Genomic DNA, 16,543 nt, shown 5'->3' with positions numbered 1-16,543 from the left:
GGGCTCGGAGCCTACCCTAAGGGGTGTCTAGGCCATAGTCAACCACGCTGGCCCAGTGCGGATTGGTTGACTTCACGCATATCTTTGAATTTCTTCACAGATATGTGCAGTTTGCATCACGATTTTTTCCTTTACCGTAAGAACGTCGGATAAATGTACATATGTAAATCGAAAATCGAAAAACACCTTGGTAAATTGTGGGATTCGAACCCAGGACCTGCAGTCAAGTGCTTAAACCCCTAAGCCACTGACACTCAAAGATACTTTACGAAACATAAATTATTTTGTTAATAGAAGTCAACGTTAACGATGTATTTTAAATGAAAGCCGCAAGTGGGAATATGCTGTCGTTTTATCTCAATGACCATCTTTGGTACAAAAGAACTTGAGGTCAGAGTGCAAAAAAAGGGGATCTAAAGCGAGACTAACCTTAAAGTTTCAATTAGTGATGAATATTCAGAATACAAGAAGCCGAAACATGATGATTAAACTATAAAATAAAAATTAAATTCAGTCTGAACTGGGATCATATCTTCAAAGCATTTTAACAAAAAAAAATATAGAACAAAATATTAATAGAAATATCACGACCTCATTAATGTAATTTTATTAATGAAAACTGTAAGCCTTAGTCATCTTGGGATTCCACTGGCGAAACACATGAACAAAAACATACACTCTTTGGAAAAAAAAAACAGTACGGTAAGTATTATATTTTATAAATGTATAAAAAATCTATTTAATACTAAAGAAAGGTTCTTCTCATTAGAAACATTACGCATCAATATTTCTCTGCACTACACGTAGTGTAAGAAAGCTTAAACAGTTTCGGATTTCAGTTCCCGTTGGTATCCTACTATTTAACGGAGAATCATTTATTGAGAATAAATCGTGGTTGAAAGCTAGTTTATTCATAAAAAAGTGAACAAAGACCAAAAGATTACAAAAAAAGTGCAGCAAAAACAAGCACCGATCATGATTGATCATAAAAGTGTCGCAAATATAATTATTTGAATTTTTTTCTGGAATTTCAATTATTTTTATACTTGCAGTTGAAACTTTGAAGAAATAGTTATTACAGTAATAAAAAATGGACCAAGTTTTTTTTTCTGTTTAACTAACGTCCAAACAATTGTTGTGGTGTTATTAGGTCAGTACAGTTGGAAGTCATATAACTCCGACATACATGGCTCTGATAGTTCGTTCACACTGAAGCCCATTCAACTAGAAATGCATCTAGAGCAACTGTGAGTTTACACTGCCGAAACACTTCTTTAAAACATATTATCATCCCTTTCCTTCTCTTTGTTAAAACAGAACCAAAAATATCTTTCACATTTTAAAATTTGATAGAAATTCTGGAACGTTCTGTTCGTTTTTTAAAAGACTAATGTGTACTCTCCCTTATAATGGACAAAGTAATATTAAGCGGCCCGCATTGGTACAGCGGCTGATGCGCTCGGCGAGTGTGCACCCGCCTTTGTTTACAGCCTGTGTCATAGGATTGCGGTCTGCTCCATTTTGGTTATATTTTAAAACGTTTTCTGTGTTGACAAAATATCTTACACTGTGTCACGGCGTTCTAGTTTTTAATTTCACTGTAATTCTCTTTTATTTTATTTTTTTTCTTTAGCTTTCCACACAGGAGAAATACTCTTTCTTACAATAAACTTTTCTAAATTTTCTCTAAGATAGAACTCAAAGATATACTACAAGTGAAACAAGTTGCATTTAATGCAGCAACCTTGACCATATACCGTCGGTACGTCTTGTGGGACACCTACACTACATTGCGTTGTCCTATCGAACACCCATTTTACTACCTTGGTGCCTTTCTCGATGCCACTTAAAAGCATTTGTTATTTTTTTTTCTTTGATTCTTTAAAATAAAACAGCCCAACACGAACACAAATACTTTCCGCTGATAAACATCTAAGTTATTTATACTTTGGATCAAAATGATTAACTTTCACAATAGAAGGCGTGAAATTGCATACCTTAATACCTTTGAGAAAAATTTAAAAAGCTAAAATATTTTTCCATGTTGCCAGCAACAAAAAATCTGCCTCGTGTTTTCGACTTTCTCGAACAAAAGTCGTACAATCACTTTAGTTCGAGATATTAGAATAGGTCGGGAACCTCTGGGGGCACTACGTGACGAAGTGCATGTGATCCCTGCTACTTATCCTATTACACGTACCTTTACGACACTTTATCCTTAGGATGTATTAATTCTCAGATCAAACCATTTATTCACTTCTAGAACAAGACATTAAAAAAGGCACGAACATTTATGCCGAGAAATGTACAACTTATTTTCGTAAAGTAACTGACGACTAAAATTTTAATTTAAGTTGTAATTTTTACTTAAAAAATGCTTGATATTTGCATTAAAATTCAATACATGTGGTGATATAAATGTCAAGTCAAAGCCTTAAAACTAAAATCCGTAAACATTGTAAGCCAACTAATGAAGCTTCTTTGAACATGCGATAAAAGGTAAACGACCTTATAATCTATCGGATAAGCGGATGCATGCATTTTATACGATGTCTCACTCTGAGTTAGGTCCAAGTGCCATTACAAAGCTATAAAATTATCACCGCAAATGAACACCGGAACGATAAGATGCGCAAAAGCTAATTATATGACTTCAAATATGTTAATTTATCGATGATCCCTTTAAAAGTTCATATATAAATTAAATAAATAAAATTTAAAATAAATGAAAGATAAAAGGAAAAAGAATTCGACTCGCTACCGACATTGGCACTGTACGAGAAATAATCAAAGTTTTATCGTGTATTTTACCAATATTTACTGGATACAAATAGATATTTCAACAAATCGTATATATGCGCGTGACATATTATCGCGTGGAAGCGACGGGGCAGAAACAGAAGCTCAACATCGCCTCTCGTATTCGCTCGAATGCTCAATCAACATTGTATATGGCAATATATTATCGTATATTATGAATTTGAAAGTTTGGATGTATGGATAGATATATGTTTCAAGGTAATAATAGTCTGGGAGAACATATACGTTTTTTTTATACCGCACGGACGAAGTTGCCGGCGACAGCTAGTATAGACACAGATTTAGAGCAAAGCATAAAGTACTGTAATTTTTATTTATATTATAATATAAGGGAAGAAGAATACGTTTCAATAAAATAAAGCAATTCTAGTATAACAAGATAATGTCCATCTTGAAATAAACAAAACCGTTTCAGCTGTCTTCAGTTTTCCGTGTGGCTCAGCGGCGCTTTATTCTCTCATCTATCACTGCATTCCCGGGAATTTGCCCAAGGGGCTTGGCTTTCCCGATGTAAACATCCAGGGCACGTGATAAATATGTATGGCTGTCGCAGATTATGCCGGGAACACGGCTGCCTCCGCCCGGATGTAAGGAGACATTGTTATTAGGAAATCTTTGACTCCGTATTGTTAAATGGGAACCGTCGTTACCATTGTCTACGTGTCGGATGTTACAAAATGCCTTTTATATCTCTGTTTATAAGGACGTTTTTAATTTGACTCTTGTACTAAATCGAAATGAGGTTGAAGTATGTTTGGTGCACGAAGACTTCCTCATTGAGTAACGAAATGTTTTTATTCATGACAGACTAATTTAATGTTAGTGTCTTAAACCATTAATAGTTACCACGAAATACAATTTAAAATAGTCCGATTCAGCCGTCTGCCTTACAATGAGGTTATAACAAAAGTTATAAATGTAAATACTATTACTAAAAACTTTAATAGTACCGTAGGCGGCAAATTAAGTCCATAAAGCTGCTATTCAAACTCCGAGTAAGTCCGTCCTAGCTTTTCATCATAATAAGTAACGGACTTATGTCGATTATTAATACAAAATAAACAAATGCATCTTTGGAAATTTCTTAAGTACTAAACAGCTGTGTTTGTATAATAGGTCAAGAGTTATCGATTTAAAATATTACAAACTCCAACTTTCAGAAGTGTACATAAACGCATAATAAACAATTCATCTAAATCGAAACACGTAACACAGTTTAGAAATAAAAAGCCGCAATATCGTAAATATATCGAATAAGTAGTTATTTTTAATGCAGAGAAAAGTTGCCAGCTGCGAAGTTTGTAAATAACAGAATACGTATGCACACAAGGGCTTTATAAATAAAGTGACGAGCAAAACGGAATTAAAAACTATTTTCACCAAATTACTATTATTCGAAGAAATGCATATATTTATTAATATATATTTCACTATAAGATAGAAATGGTATAACATAATACAAAGATATAAAAATAATTTAAATTGTTAGTCAGAAAATGGCACAAAGGGATGCTAAAATGGTGATTTGTGTGCAAGTTCATTACAAACTTTATACCATTACATCAAATTGTACAAGCAAAAATAACATACAGTGAATATCTTATGAACTTAAACAAGAGCTACTTTAAATTTTAATATAATAGAAGAAGTAAAATATAAACTCATATGAAATACAAATAATGTAATGGTCGTGACGTCAAACTTATAAGAGAATCAAATAAACGTTATTCTTCCAATCAGTTGATCTTTTAAGTCAGACAGCATCATAAGGTATATTTCTTTATCTGTAGTTTTTTATTATTCTCATTTATCAATAATTTATTTTATTTCTCACGTACACTGTATGAGTTTTATTCCGGGAATAAAATTGAATGATACCTCACTAGTAAGAACGGGTCAGTCATTTAGGTGGTCACAAATTAATTTAAATACATCAAACTTAAACTTACATACGCTCGAAAAACATTGTCCACCGTCGAGTAATAAAAAGATAAATCCCGCAAACTAGCTCCGCAGTGAATCAGGAAAAAGCGGGATAACGACTTGTAGGCAGATGTGTAAATAATTGCACACGAATCTCTAGCTCTAGAGATTTTCCTGATACATTACGAATAATGACTATTCTATTTCATCAATTCCAAATTTAAGTAGGGTGTTTAATAAGTATTATAATATCTACTATTATTATAAAGAGGAAAGATTTGAGACTACTAAACCGAATTGAAAAATTCTTACACTGTTGAGAAGTTGCACTGTCCCGGTAGACATAGACTATATTTATTACTAACCATTTGTAATTCCGCGCAGTTCACACAAAGTTCCGGAATATCTTATATAAAAATCATTCGTATAAAATACGCGGAATTAATAGACACAAACAAAGTGTCCACTCCATAAATATTCACTACACAATAAATCAACAAACTGACAACAACTGAGTAATAAAAAGGTTTAAACATAAAACTGATTTATCTTTGATGTTAAAAAATTTATGCTTTATGATTCTAAAATAATTCATTAGAAAATATAGGCCATATTTGAAGTCTCATCTCAATTTGCCACACATGGCAGTAACACATGTGGGCAATATTTCTCTCACAATAGAGATGGTGATCTGATGATAAAATGAACGACATAGATGGCATTTCAATTGATAATACCTATGTATTTATTATAAAGTATATAACAGAATCATAACCAACTTTTATAAAGACTAAAGAATTTATTTATTGTTTGCATTGAATACACTTGGAAGCTACTGCCACACATTTGAAAAATTAGTTCACTGTTCTAAGTTCCACTGCGTCCTGATATAATTTAATACAAAATTATCTTATCCACTTTGTAATTAAAATGTTTTACTTAATGTAAATAAACAGGTACTTATAAGAGAATTCACGCGATAACCCAAGCGACCTGACCCAGCCCAGAAAGGCGACTCTAACTCTCTCCTATATTATGTTTTTGTCGGCCTTCGAGCACTAACTAGCCGCTCGCTTATTTCCCTTTATGGTGAATCTATTCTGAGACTTAAAAAGACATTATCAAGGTAAAAAAACTTGATAAATAAGGTAAAGACAATCTTATAACGTACATAACATACATTAAATTAAAAATAACAAAATAGTCCACTACGGTATCTAATGTTATGCAATTAATGTACTTTAGAATCAAATAGACACTTAATTTTACGAATAAACTTAATGGTATTTTAAGATTTACTAATATGTGTACAATAGTTTTCAAATATCTCGACGGCTCTTAACTTCGCGCGAGTCGCTGCGTAGAACAGAATTTTAGGCGTAGCGAGATGTGAGGGGAGCACTGCGTAAAGCGCTGATGACCTTGGGCTGTCATGATATTCGAAAAGAATTATACATTCATTACATCCGGTAATGTTACATGTCATATTTGAAACAAGTAAAATTATATGAATAGTAAGTACTATGATCTTGCATCTTATGTTATCAAATCTTTGTAGAGATAGCATTCCTTATCGGTCATACAATGAACTTACTATATAATCTGACAAGAGTTTACTTTATCGTTGGCCTTAGGTTGTGAGTAGCTCGGAAAAAAATCAACCATTTAATTATTCCTTTAAATAATTTGCCATAATAAATATTTTTACTACACACGCAATAAATTTGGAAATATAGTAGATACTATGCACTTGTAACATGCTAAAAGAGATTTAATAATTGATCGGGACCTCAGGTAGTGTAATTTCGTCGAGTTAACCCAACAGTGTCGGAATCAAATCACCCATTAGGCCGCCAACACGACCCATTGTCGTGATCAAACAATGAAGGCAGGGACAATTACCGACATTGAGGGGGTTTTTTAATTTAAAACCTTAATCCAACGTTTTCTTCGCAGAAAAAAAGACTAATTTAATCTTGAATCTGCTCTAAATATATATATTAACACAATATTGTACACTTAAACACAAAAAACTACGTAGGTAATTAATATTCTGTCTGTCGCGCATCAGACCATAACTCCATAAAAGACATTTTGCGCTATGTATTCCCTTGTTATTTTTATGATCACGGCTGGATGGCGAACATAGACAATTTACAAAATAGCTTACAACTTAAAGATATACTGTGACCGAAGAATATCACAAAGAGGTAATAACAATTTTAAGTGTCCCTACGAGTTTATTTCGAACGAACAGTTCATATGAAAAAATTTGTAGCATTTATGATTTTCAAATAGCACGTATATCACGAATGTTTTTATAGTGGAAATTCACAATTACACGATACTTATTTGTTACGTTATGAAAGTAATTTTAATACAATTAAAAGATAAAACGTGTAAAATTTATCTGTTATATCGTAAAGTTATTTCTATTTATATATTTCGAAGATAAATTTCCGATTTTCGCTCCACATCGATTCGAATTTAAATTGGAAAAGAAAATCACACAGAAATGGAATTAAACTTCGTGTTGCAAAACTTCTTATTCAGGATTAACTTTTTTCAGAGAGCAACTTTGGAGCGAGCTTTTAAAATGTTTCGAGTTAGTTAGTACTGGAATAGGTTGAAAGCTTAATTGTGTGTCATTAACCAATAGCAAATTGAAGCATACTAAATACTAACACTTTTCGAATGTTTTTTTATTTGTATGTGGGCCAAACGACAATGGCAGAGGGTCGCATACCGTAGATGGCATTAAGGAAGGCCTATCTAGCAGTCAGCAGAAAAAGACTGATGATGATGGTGATGATGATAAAAATCAACGATACGCTCACTGCTGCACATTCTCAACATAGAAACTGCAGATTCATTGTTGTCTGCTACTTGAGCTAGTTTTTTACGCTGACAGAGTAAAAAGTGAAATAAAAAAATTATTCGTAACTACCAATTTGCAATCATTATCCTTTAATAATAAACAAAGAAAAGAATCAAATACAAACCTACAAAAAATCTGTTGCGTAATTTAGTACAAATTATTTAAACATTATAACTAAATGAGTTCATTGACCTCAGTCCAGAGCATATTTAATTATCTACAAGGAGTAGCCACAATAGATGATAAGGAGGCAAGGTACTAAAGTCATAAACAAATATACTGATGTTTTCTAGATGGGTCAGTAGAGCTTACTAATTCCTAATTTCCAAACTTATTAATTATAATTATAAAAGGTTCACTTAATTACACCCTTAGCAAGTGAGTGTAAATATTGTTTTTATTATTGTATTTATTATGTCCCTAAGAGTATGTTAGTTAAAGTTGTTAAAGAACAGATAATCTAACCAAGGTTTACAGACAATCGTAAGGAATGGAAGCTTCATAATATGCAGATAATTGGGTTATAAAGCATCATATTCCGACACTGCACTCAGGCACAACACAATGGATGTGTCTTGTGATAATATTTAATATATGACAAGATTTACTTATGCCACAGGATACATTGAAGATATATAATAAAATTTAATGCACTCTAAATGGGTTTTTTACTTATTTTATGAAAAAGTATGCTTTGCTTTTGGTATACCTATAGAGTACCTGAGTTTTAAGTAAAAATAGCCAAAAGATTACCATCTAGTAGCTTCCTAAAAAGAATGTTAACAACTACTAGCTTTTAACCGTACTTTCGTTTGTGAATAATTTTAAAACAAATAGGTGGGAAGTATCACATGTTCTATGTTTTATATCTGTGCCAAATTAGACTAAGATGTGTTGAACAGTTGTGCAGCTATCAAGTAAATATGTAAGTAAAACATGTCCCATGGGAATAGTATACATTTCTGGGATCATAGCCTATGTGTTGTTTGAGACTGTACTATAATTTTACCAAGTACATCAAGTACCCCCGCAGCTGTCCCAGAGATTTATTCTGGATGACAGTTTGCAAGCATTTGCCGTAGAATTTATCTAGTCTATTATTTCATAATAATGAACATATTTATCTATTAGTTTTATTTATTTACATCATTACATTATCAGTACAATAACAGTGGCATAAGAAAACAATTAATATCTTTAAACAGTCATGGTTAACTCAAATGCTCTTACTCTATAAAAATAAACAATGTATGTACAAAAAAAGAATAACAGTAAGTTAAAAGTTTAATTTATCAAAAAAGAAAGCCACATTTTATTCATTGATTTATAATATGTTTTTTATCCACAAATGGTCACCAGATGTAAGTGCCTATTAGTTAAAAGCATGTCAAAAAAAGTATAAATCAGTTGTTAAAATCTTGTTAAAGAATCTTAATAATTTCTGGGAACATTATTAACATACAATTAAGAATCCTAAATAGAAGAGTCGAAGTCATATGTCTGAACACATGCCCTTAACATGGTTTACACATATGTCCAAACATTGTTCCCATGATGGTTACAATATTATAGGAGAACTCTGTTTGTTTTTACAGTTAACTGTGAATGTTTAGTTATTATCAATACAACTTGTGGGTAAAGAAGTTTAATATTTATAACAGCTGTCTTAGTTTAGATAAGTCTTCTAAAATTTTTGTTGTAATATTAATTGAAAGTCTGTTTAAATACTAAATATGCATCCACTTGTAATCATGACTTCTATAAATGCACTTTTTGTCCTTTTCATTTCTAAGTAATAATTACAATAACAACGATAAAATTGTTTTGAAATATCGCCGTATAACCATTATGTTTATGTATGATAATGAGGACCGTTTGATCCCAACAAATTAATAAGGCTCATTTATCATCTTTACAAATATGATATAACAAATTATTTACGGTCAGGGAAATGTAATTTTTTCTAAATATCCGAATTTATTTATTATCTACATCAAAACTATCGAAATAATTATAGTTTACTGTAGAAAAAATGTAATAAACATGTAAAAACTAATCATCTGGCAATAGGTTATCGTAGATTTTATCTATAGGAAAACCTATGAAATAGAGTGTTTTATTAGAACAACGTTTTAGTACATTATGCAGTGACGTTCTAAATATATTAAAAACTTTATAAAGCGTGTTTTAACTTTTATTCCTTTTTAAACGCTAAAGAATACCTGCCTTTATAAGTCCCGCGAAGATTCCAAATTTCTGGCAAGTCCAAAGGCATAAATCATTATCACAAAAAAATCACACAATTCACAGGTTCCACTAACACATAATTATTTATATATTTTATAAATCCACACCCGCGCAAACGTAAATCAGTTTCTTATTGACATAAACACAAACTGAGCGTCCGCCATATGCAGGTACGTTCGGTACATACATAATATCAAAGTTTTCATGTTTCATGTTCGAAATGCGACACAAAATCTGTCATCTCCACAGATTAAAAACGGTTTTTCTTTCAACTATTTAATCATTTCTAACTATGTAAAATGCATAAAAATACAATTTTCTCTACTTAAAATGTATTTCCATTTCTAATAAAAGGAATGAAAATTTTTCCTAACAATTAGAATTGTGCAAGTTATTCGCATCGTGCTTTGAATTAGTCTTCTGAACGTGCTCCGACCTGCGCACTACTTCACTCGGATGCGAAATATTCTCGAACTTCACTTCGTTCAAACCCGACGAGCTTTGATTTCGATTTACGGAAGAGTATAGATGCTTGAGTAAAGAGGACAGACAATAATGTATTTTTTAAGTCATCGGCCTCCATGCCCCCATGAAGCTACTGCATGAATTTGGCTCTTGCGACTAGACTGTGGCAATTTGCCGTAAGTTTGAGCTTTCAAACAGAGCGGGGTACGATTTCCATAGTTCTCAATTATTTATAACTTTTTGTATGCGTCTTAGTTTTAATTTTTTAGTGGAACTATAAATAAAATTATTTATTGACATAAATTTCAATAATATATCGATTTATTTTGCTTTATTTTATAATAGTTAGTTACAATTTCGGGGATGTTGCTTATCAGACGACAAAATACGACAGTATTACAGTTATGTCGTACTCTTACTTAAAGCTGAGCTTAAACTTTCAAAGTATAAGAATTTCTTTTCTTTTAATAATTAAAAACCGTGTTAACTCTCACTGTTTTCCTAATTTATGGCATAAATCAGAATGAACATTTTTCAATTTATAACCAAAACAAACAACGTTGCAGACTCAAAAGTTAGGCCCCCAACACGCACACCTATGTAATGCATTCTACTTTCCCCTGCTGTTCGTATTGCCTATTGTGTTTATAGTATGCCCTTGGGAAATACATCCAAATAGGTAACCACCTTACCGGCCAGATAACATTCAATCTATTCCGTTTACATTTATAAATACATCAATTTAAATTTAAGAATACTTTTTGACAAATAATTTATTTTTAGAATGTTTCCACAGTTTAGTCACAAATTTATATTGATCATATCTCTAGAATTTCATGAGCCATTGATATTTATACCTACCCATTCGTATATTGTTCTTTAGCGGAAGTCAGAGTCGGTAGGAGTCTTTGTAGATAATTTATCTCTAGTTGTATATACCATGTGATGACATTCAGTTGCGAATGTAGTATGTTAAGCTTACAGAGGGTTCAGCGTTCCCCGATTGATTAAGAGTTAATTAACAAGTCAGGGTCTTCGTAGAGTAATCGTAAGAAAGAGTAATCGTGGTATGAAATCTATTTAAAACTACGAACACTTGTACTTTTAAATTCCTTACGAATGGGACTCCGAACTGGGCCGCGTTGTAAGCAATCTCAAAATCTTGTCTTTGCATTTAGAATTCATAGTTTCATACATTTGAACGAACTAGGTCACGTTTTTAAGTGATGCTTATAAAGATTTTATTTTTTAGAAGGTGTTATTTAAATAAATTGCATGTTTCCCGTTGAACCAAATGACCTGGGTGACGGATTTGATTCCTTTGGGTCGCGAACGGTCGAATGTACCAATGGGAAAAAAAACACATTGAGCCAATTCATTAGCAGGGTGACCGGTCCAAAGGGAAACAATGAATTTATTCAATTTATAGTCTTTTTAGGGTTATGTCATAGGAAAAATGCAACCCTTATTTGTCACTTTGTTGTCCGTCCGTCTGTTTGTAAAGACTCTTTTTATTTAATCGTAATAGAATTTAAAGATTTTGTTATTATCAGTAAAATGAGGAATTTAATAACATGTATAATAATAACAAATATATCAGAATTGTAAAGATTTTCAAATTTGATTGCATTCAGACACTTATACTTAGTATTAAATTCAATGTCTTTACCAACATAACAAAAAAAGTACATACATTTAGTGTATTAAAAGATATTCTAGACCTTTTAAAACAGTATGATATCATATGAAAACAATATATAAAAGTAAATGAGAGTAAAGTAAAGGTTGGAAATTCAATAAAGACAGCGACGTTAGCGATCATGAAGCGACCCTTATTGAACGCATACAGTGCGCTATCCCGACGTCTCCCGGGGACACGCACTGCCTTATAATTGCATTTGAAGCCCCTCTCCCGACGATATTGCCTTGCTCCTGTTCTCCAGTTGCCGCAAACTGCGATACGTTGTACCTATTTCCGATTCAATTTACTTCTATGAATTAATATAAAATTAAGTCACACGATGGACTTTTGGTGATGGTAAAGTTTTAAAATTGATCATCATCAGCTCAATAATGATGATCAATTTTAAAATTGATGTCTGTGTTAAAATATCTCTCAATCGTGAAAACCTGTACATGTAAGAAAATCTCCTGATATTGTTTCCACTTCTAATAACGTACAAGTTTTTAAAATGTAAGATATAGTTGGTAACGACGGAGGCGTAGCATTTTTGTAAGAGAAATTAACAATTTTTAAAGTGAAATTGTGGCGGAAATTGAAAGAATTTTCTCGATTCTGTGCCGAGGACTCTTATCACAATCTCACGCTCTATTTGTCTGTCTGTGAACTAAGCCTCAGTTAGCTGAGCGAGCACGAAGCGAACTCAAAAATATTCTTATGTAACAATATCTTACGTCCTACATAATGCTACAACTGATTTATGTTACAACCGAAATTTATTCTTTATACGTATTGCGACGTTATTTTATATTTTTAATCAAATAAATAAGTAAATATCAAGCGACATTTTTATCGAATTATATTATAAATGCGAATGTTTGTTTGAAGGTATCTCCAGAACGGCTTAACGGACCTCGACTTAATTTGGCATACATATAGAATATAGTCTGAAAGAACGCATAGGCTACTAATTATGTTTTTTTAATAACGCGCGGACGGAGTCGTGGGCGCTAGTTCTTCTTAAAGTCTAAATATGAGAAAAAAAATTCCACAATTGTAATTGAAATAATAGGTTATGGTGTGTTAAAGTTTTATTGATTAAAGATCTAGAAAAATACTTAAAAATTATTAAGCTGTAACAAACAACATTAAAAAGTAATATAAAATGTAGGTACCCATTCCACTTTATGTAATAACACATGTATCTTATGTTTTTAAAAACACGTTATCATCTCAATATTCAAATCAGGGTTACGTTAATGAGTGCCTGATCAAAAGCAAACCGCCCGAGGAAACAAAAAAAAAACAAAATGGTCGTTAATTAAGTTCAACACGGTCGATAAACAGAGAAATACAAAAAAAAAGCTTAAGAGGCACCTTGTAGAGAGATGTCATTGGCAGTCGACATTTTTTAATGACAACACGACAGATAAAAAAAAACAATTTTAGGCTCAAGATTTTATAATTTACGAAACTCTTTCACATGTTTAATTTTTAAATTAGTTTTAAATAATACTATGACAATGACATATTAATAAAAGATTATATTTTAACGCGAATAAAAATTATTAAACCACAAAAAAACAGGCAAGTTTTTTACCAAAATGTAGTGTGTAACGATGAAACAATTTGTTCGTATGAAGGTCTGGCGGTTGACTAAAGTGAATTCGATTTCAAAGCGATAAAACGGTCAGTTTCCTGTGTGTACAGCACTTGGCAAGTTAATCTCATAAGCCGAGGTTTTTGCCGCGACGCTTTCACTAATCCAGATACCAATTAGTTGGTAAACCATTTAACACAAAGACTATTGATACAAATTTATAGAAGACCCTGACTTGTTAATTAACGGTAATGCATTTTATCAAATTAAGAACATAACACAGAGGGTTAGGTAAGACAGATTCCCTGATTATGGTTTATGGATCAATCAATCAATATGATAGATACATATAAATATAGCTTTACCCCCTCCTTGATAGAACCCAAAGGAAATTCAATGAAAAAGATATATTTAATCTAGTACTTTTGAGTGAGGAAATACTTTAATTATTTATTTTTTACATTAAATAATTAAAGTATTTCCTCACTTAGCAAACATAACAGCAGTAAATGTATTTCAGGTCTAGCTGACCTAGTATTTTAATTGAATAACTCGTCTATCTTTTTTTCGTACACTAGATATTAATTAGTACCGCCTCAGGATGCCCAGTAACGAAGCTAGTGTATAAAGTACGAGGCTAATTATGTTTTAAAATAAGATAGGATCTTACCCGACACGCCACAGGTCTGATATAAACTGAATCTTAAAATTAGATTCTTACTTTCCTTTTCCAAATAATTTTATATTTGATTTAACAATAAAAAAGTATATATTTTGACTTTTACCTGAATTGTCTGAAGTATAAGTTTATTTACTTATATTTCACCACTTATTTAATAATAAGTATATGTTATATGTAAATATGGCACTCAGTTACCTAATAAATCGCAATTTCCAGCCACGTATAAGCATTTATATTTAAAATGATAAAGTTCAGAGCAGCCGTGTCCCGTTAGCACTAAAATATCCTGTCAAATGCCAGCTGTTATGGGAAACACATTCTCGATTCGCATTCAGATGTCCTCGCGGTCCGGAACTGATTCATGCGACAACTATGATAGTCGCCGTGTGTCAGTATCTAAAATAAATATAGGTATAATTTCTAACATTCAGAATAGAAATAACTAAAGCTTATAATTGTTATCTTAATAATAAAACTAAGGTATTCATTGCTCTATGGTTATCTTATCAACAACAAAAACATTTCACTTAATTAATTGTGTTACCGTTAAGTAAAAGCGGATGATAAAAATATATTGCATTGACAAAGATTGCTTGCTGCAAGTTTTATGACATGCTTAGACTTTTTTACTTAATTAAGTACTCGTATGTTACTTTGGGACTTAATATCACGACTGCCCTGAGACAAGCTGAAGACGGCGTGGTGGCAGCTAATCGACGTATCCGTAAAGGCATATCAAGACGAGTACGACCTTCAGTAATGAAGTAAGCGAAGAAAATGAAGATGTTATTACTGGCATTCGGCTATTTGGCCTATACAGGTTACTATGGTTACTTAAATGACGAAAAATTGTAACATTTACTTGGGTTATTTTGAAAGAAACTAATAAAAATATTTCACACGTTCCGATCTGAAATGTTTTCCGATAACTGGTGCTTATGTTTAATACATACGTCTGACGGCCCTCTCAGATATAGGCTTTCAAAAGAAACAATTCCAGGATTAATAGTACTTTAGGTAAATAAGACGGCTGGATCCCTTTACGTAGGTTTCACGACGAAACATTCAATTTTATATCTGAATATTTTTACCATACAAAGAAGTTAAAGGAATCGGTTACTTTGAGCTTTTAGTATTATTAGATTCTTATGACTACAATGAAATGTTAATATATAAAGGTTAACATCGATAAATATAAATGCTTTCTTATAAAATACATACTGTCTTATATAATCTTACAACACATAGTTGGCAACGAAAATTAAATTATACGGTAAAGAAACTAACAGCAGCTAAATCTAAATTAAAGCTATTATTCTTTTAATAACTCTACAAACGTCATTAATTATAAATTACATAGAATGTTAATTATAGAAACGGTACAATATAGCGTTAATAAAAGCTTCTCTACGGTAATAGAACTCCATTATTGTTAATTCATAGGGATGAAGTGCATTAACAATGTCCCGCCACCATGTTAACTAGGGATGGGCATTCAACAAACTAGTTGAATCATCGTGTAACGTATCGGTTTATCGTTTTAAACTTGACTACTGAAGTTGTTATTTATACGTCACTATATGAAATATCGCGATATCTAATTACTTGTCCAAAAAAATGTTGAAATCAACAATAAATAATAACCTAACTTCAAACAGGGTTGTTGTAAAAACTATTTAGCAGCCCCCGAGTAGGGGCTATACTGGTCGGATGTAACAAAAATAAAAAGCTAAGCAGGAGTGTTTAGTTTTCTAATTTTCGCTGCCCGAATTCTAGTCTTAAATGTGATGGCCTGTAAACTAGTTGATCAATAAGTTGAAGAAATCAAATTACCGTTTCGTTGATGAACAAACCGTGAACGATACATCTCTACACGTGACTCACCTCCATAGGTGGGAGTGGGCTTTGGGGTGTGTGCAATGTGGCGGGTAAGGGGGGTTACATTAGGCGCGGTGACGTTGCTGTAGTCAGGACAAAACAGGATACACCACAGTGTCAGCGGTGAACTCACAAGGGAAGCTTTTAAGGAGTGTCTAATGTTTACTTGTTACAATACCGAATGTAATTGTTGCTTCGTGTTTTTAGACAGGCAGTCCACTTACCTTGAAATTATTTTTATTTCTAAATTTTGCAATTTAAAATTAATTGAATTTTTGTTGAAGATGATATTTTGTTGGGTCAAGAGACTTTTGTTTTTATATATTCAATATTGACTTTATAAAATAAATATCTATCTATAATTTAATA

The 16,543-nt window shown here is 32.1% G+C and overlaps 1 protein-coding gene across 5 annotated transcripts in view; it reads right to left on the bottom strand.

Moving 5' to 3' along the window:
• The window catches only part of LOC106121187 (tyrosine-protein phosphatase Lar), a 265,949-nt gene extending 255,908 nt beyond the window's left edge, over nt 1–10,041 (bottom strand). For all 5 annotated transcript variants that reach the window (XM_013316701.1, XM_013316704.1, XM_013316702.1 and 2 more), the window contains exon 1: nt 9,848–10,041. The gene's annotated coding sequence lies outside the window, so the exon portion shown is untranslated. The remainder of the gene's footprint in view (nt 1–9,847) is intronic.
• Nucleotides 10,042–16,543: the final 6,502 nt, after the last annotated feature.

This window comes from Papilio xuthus, unplaced genomic scaffold (assembly GCF_000836235.2).
Source record: "Papilio xuthus unplaced genomic scaffold, Pxut_1.1 DF826945.1, whole genome shotgun sequence".
NCBI classification, from domain to species: domain Eukaryota; kingdom Metazoa; phylum Arthropoda; class Insecta; order Lepidoptera; family Papilionidae; genus Papilio; species Papilio xuthus.
The sequence above is the reverse complement of the archived record's forward strand: the minus strand, read 5'-3'. Positions and strand labels throughout refer to the sequence as shown.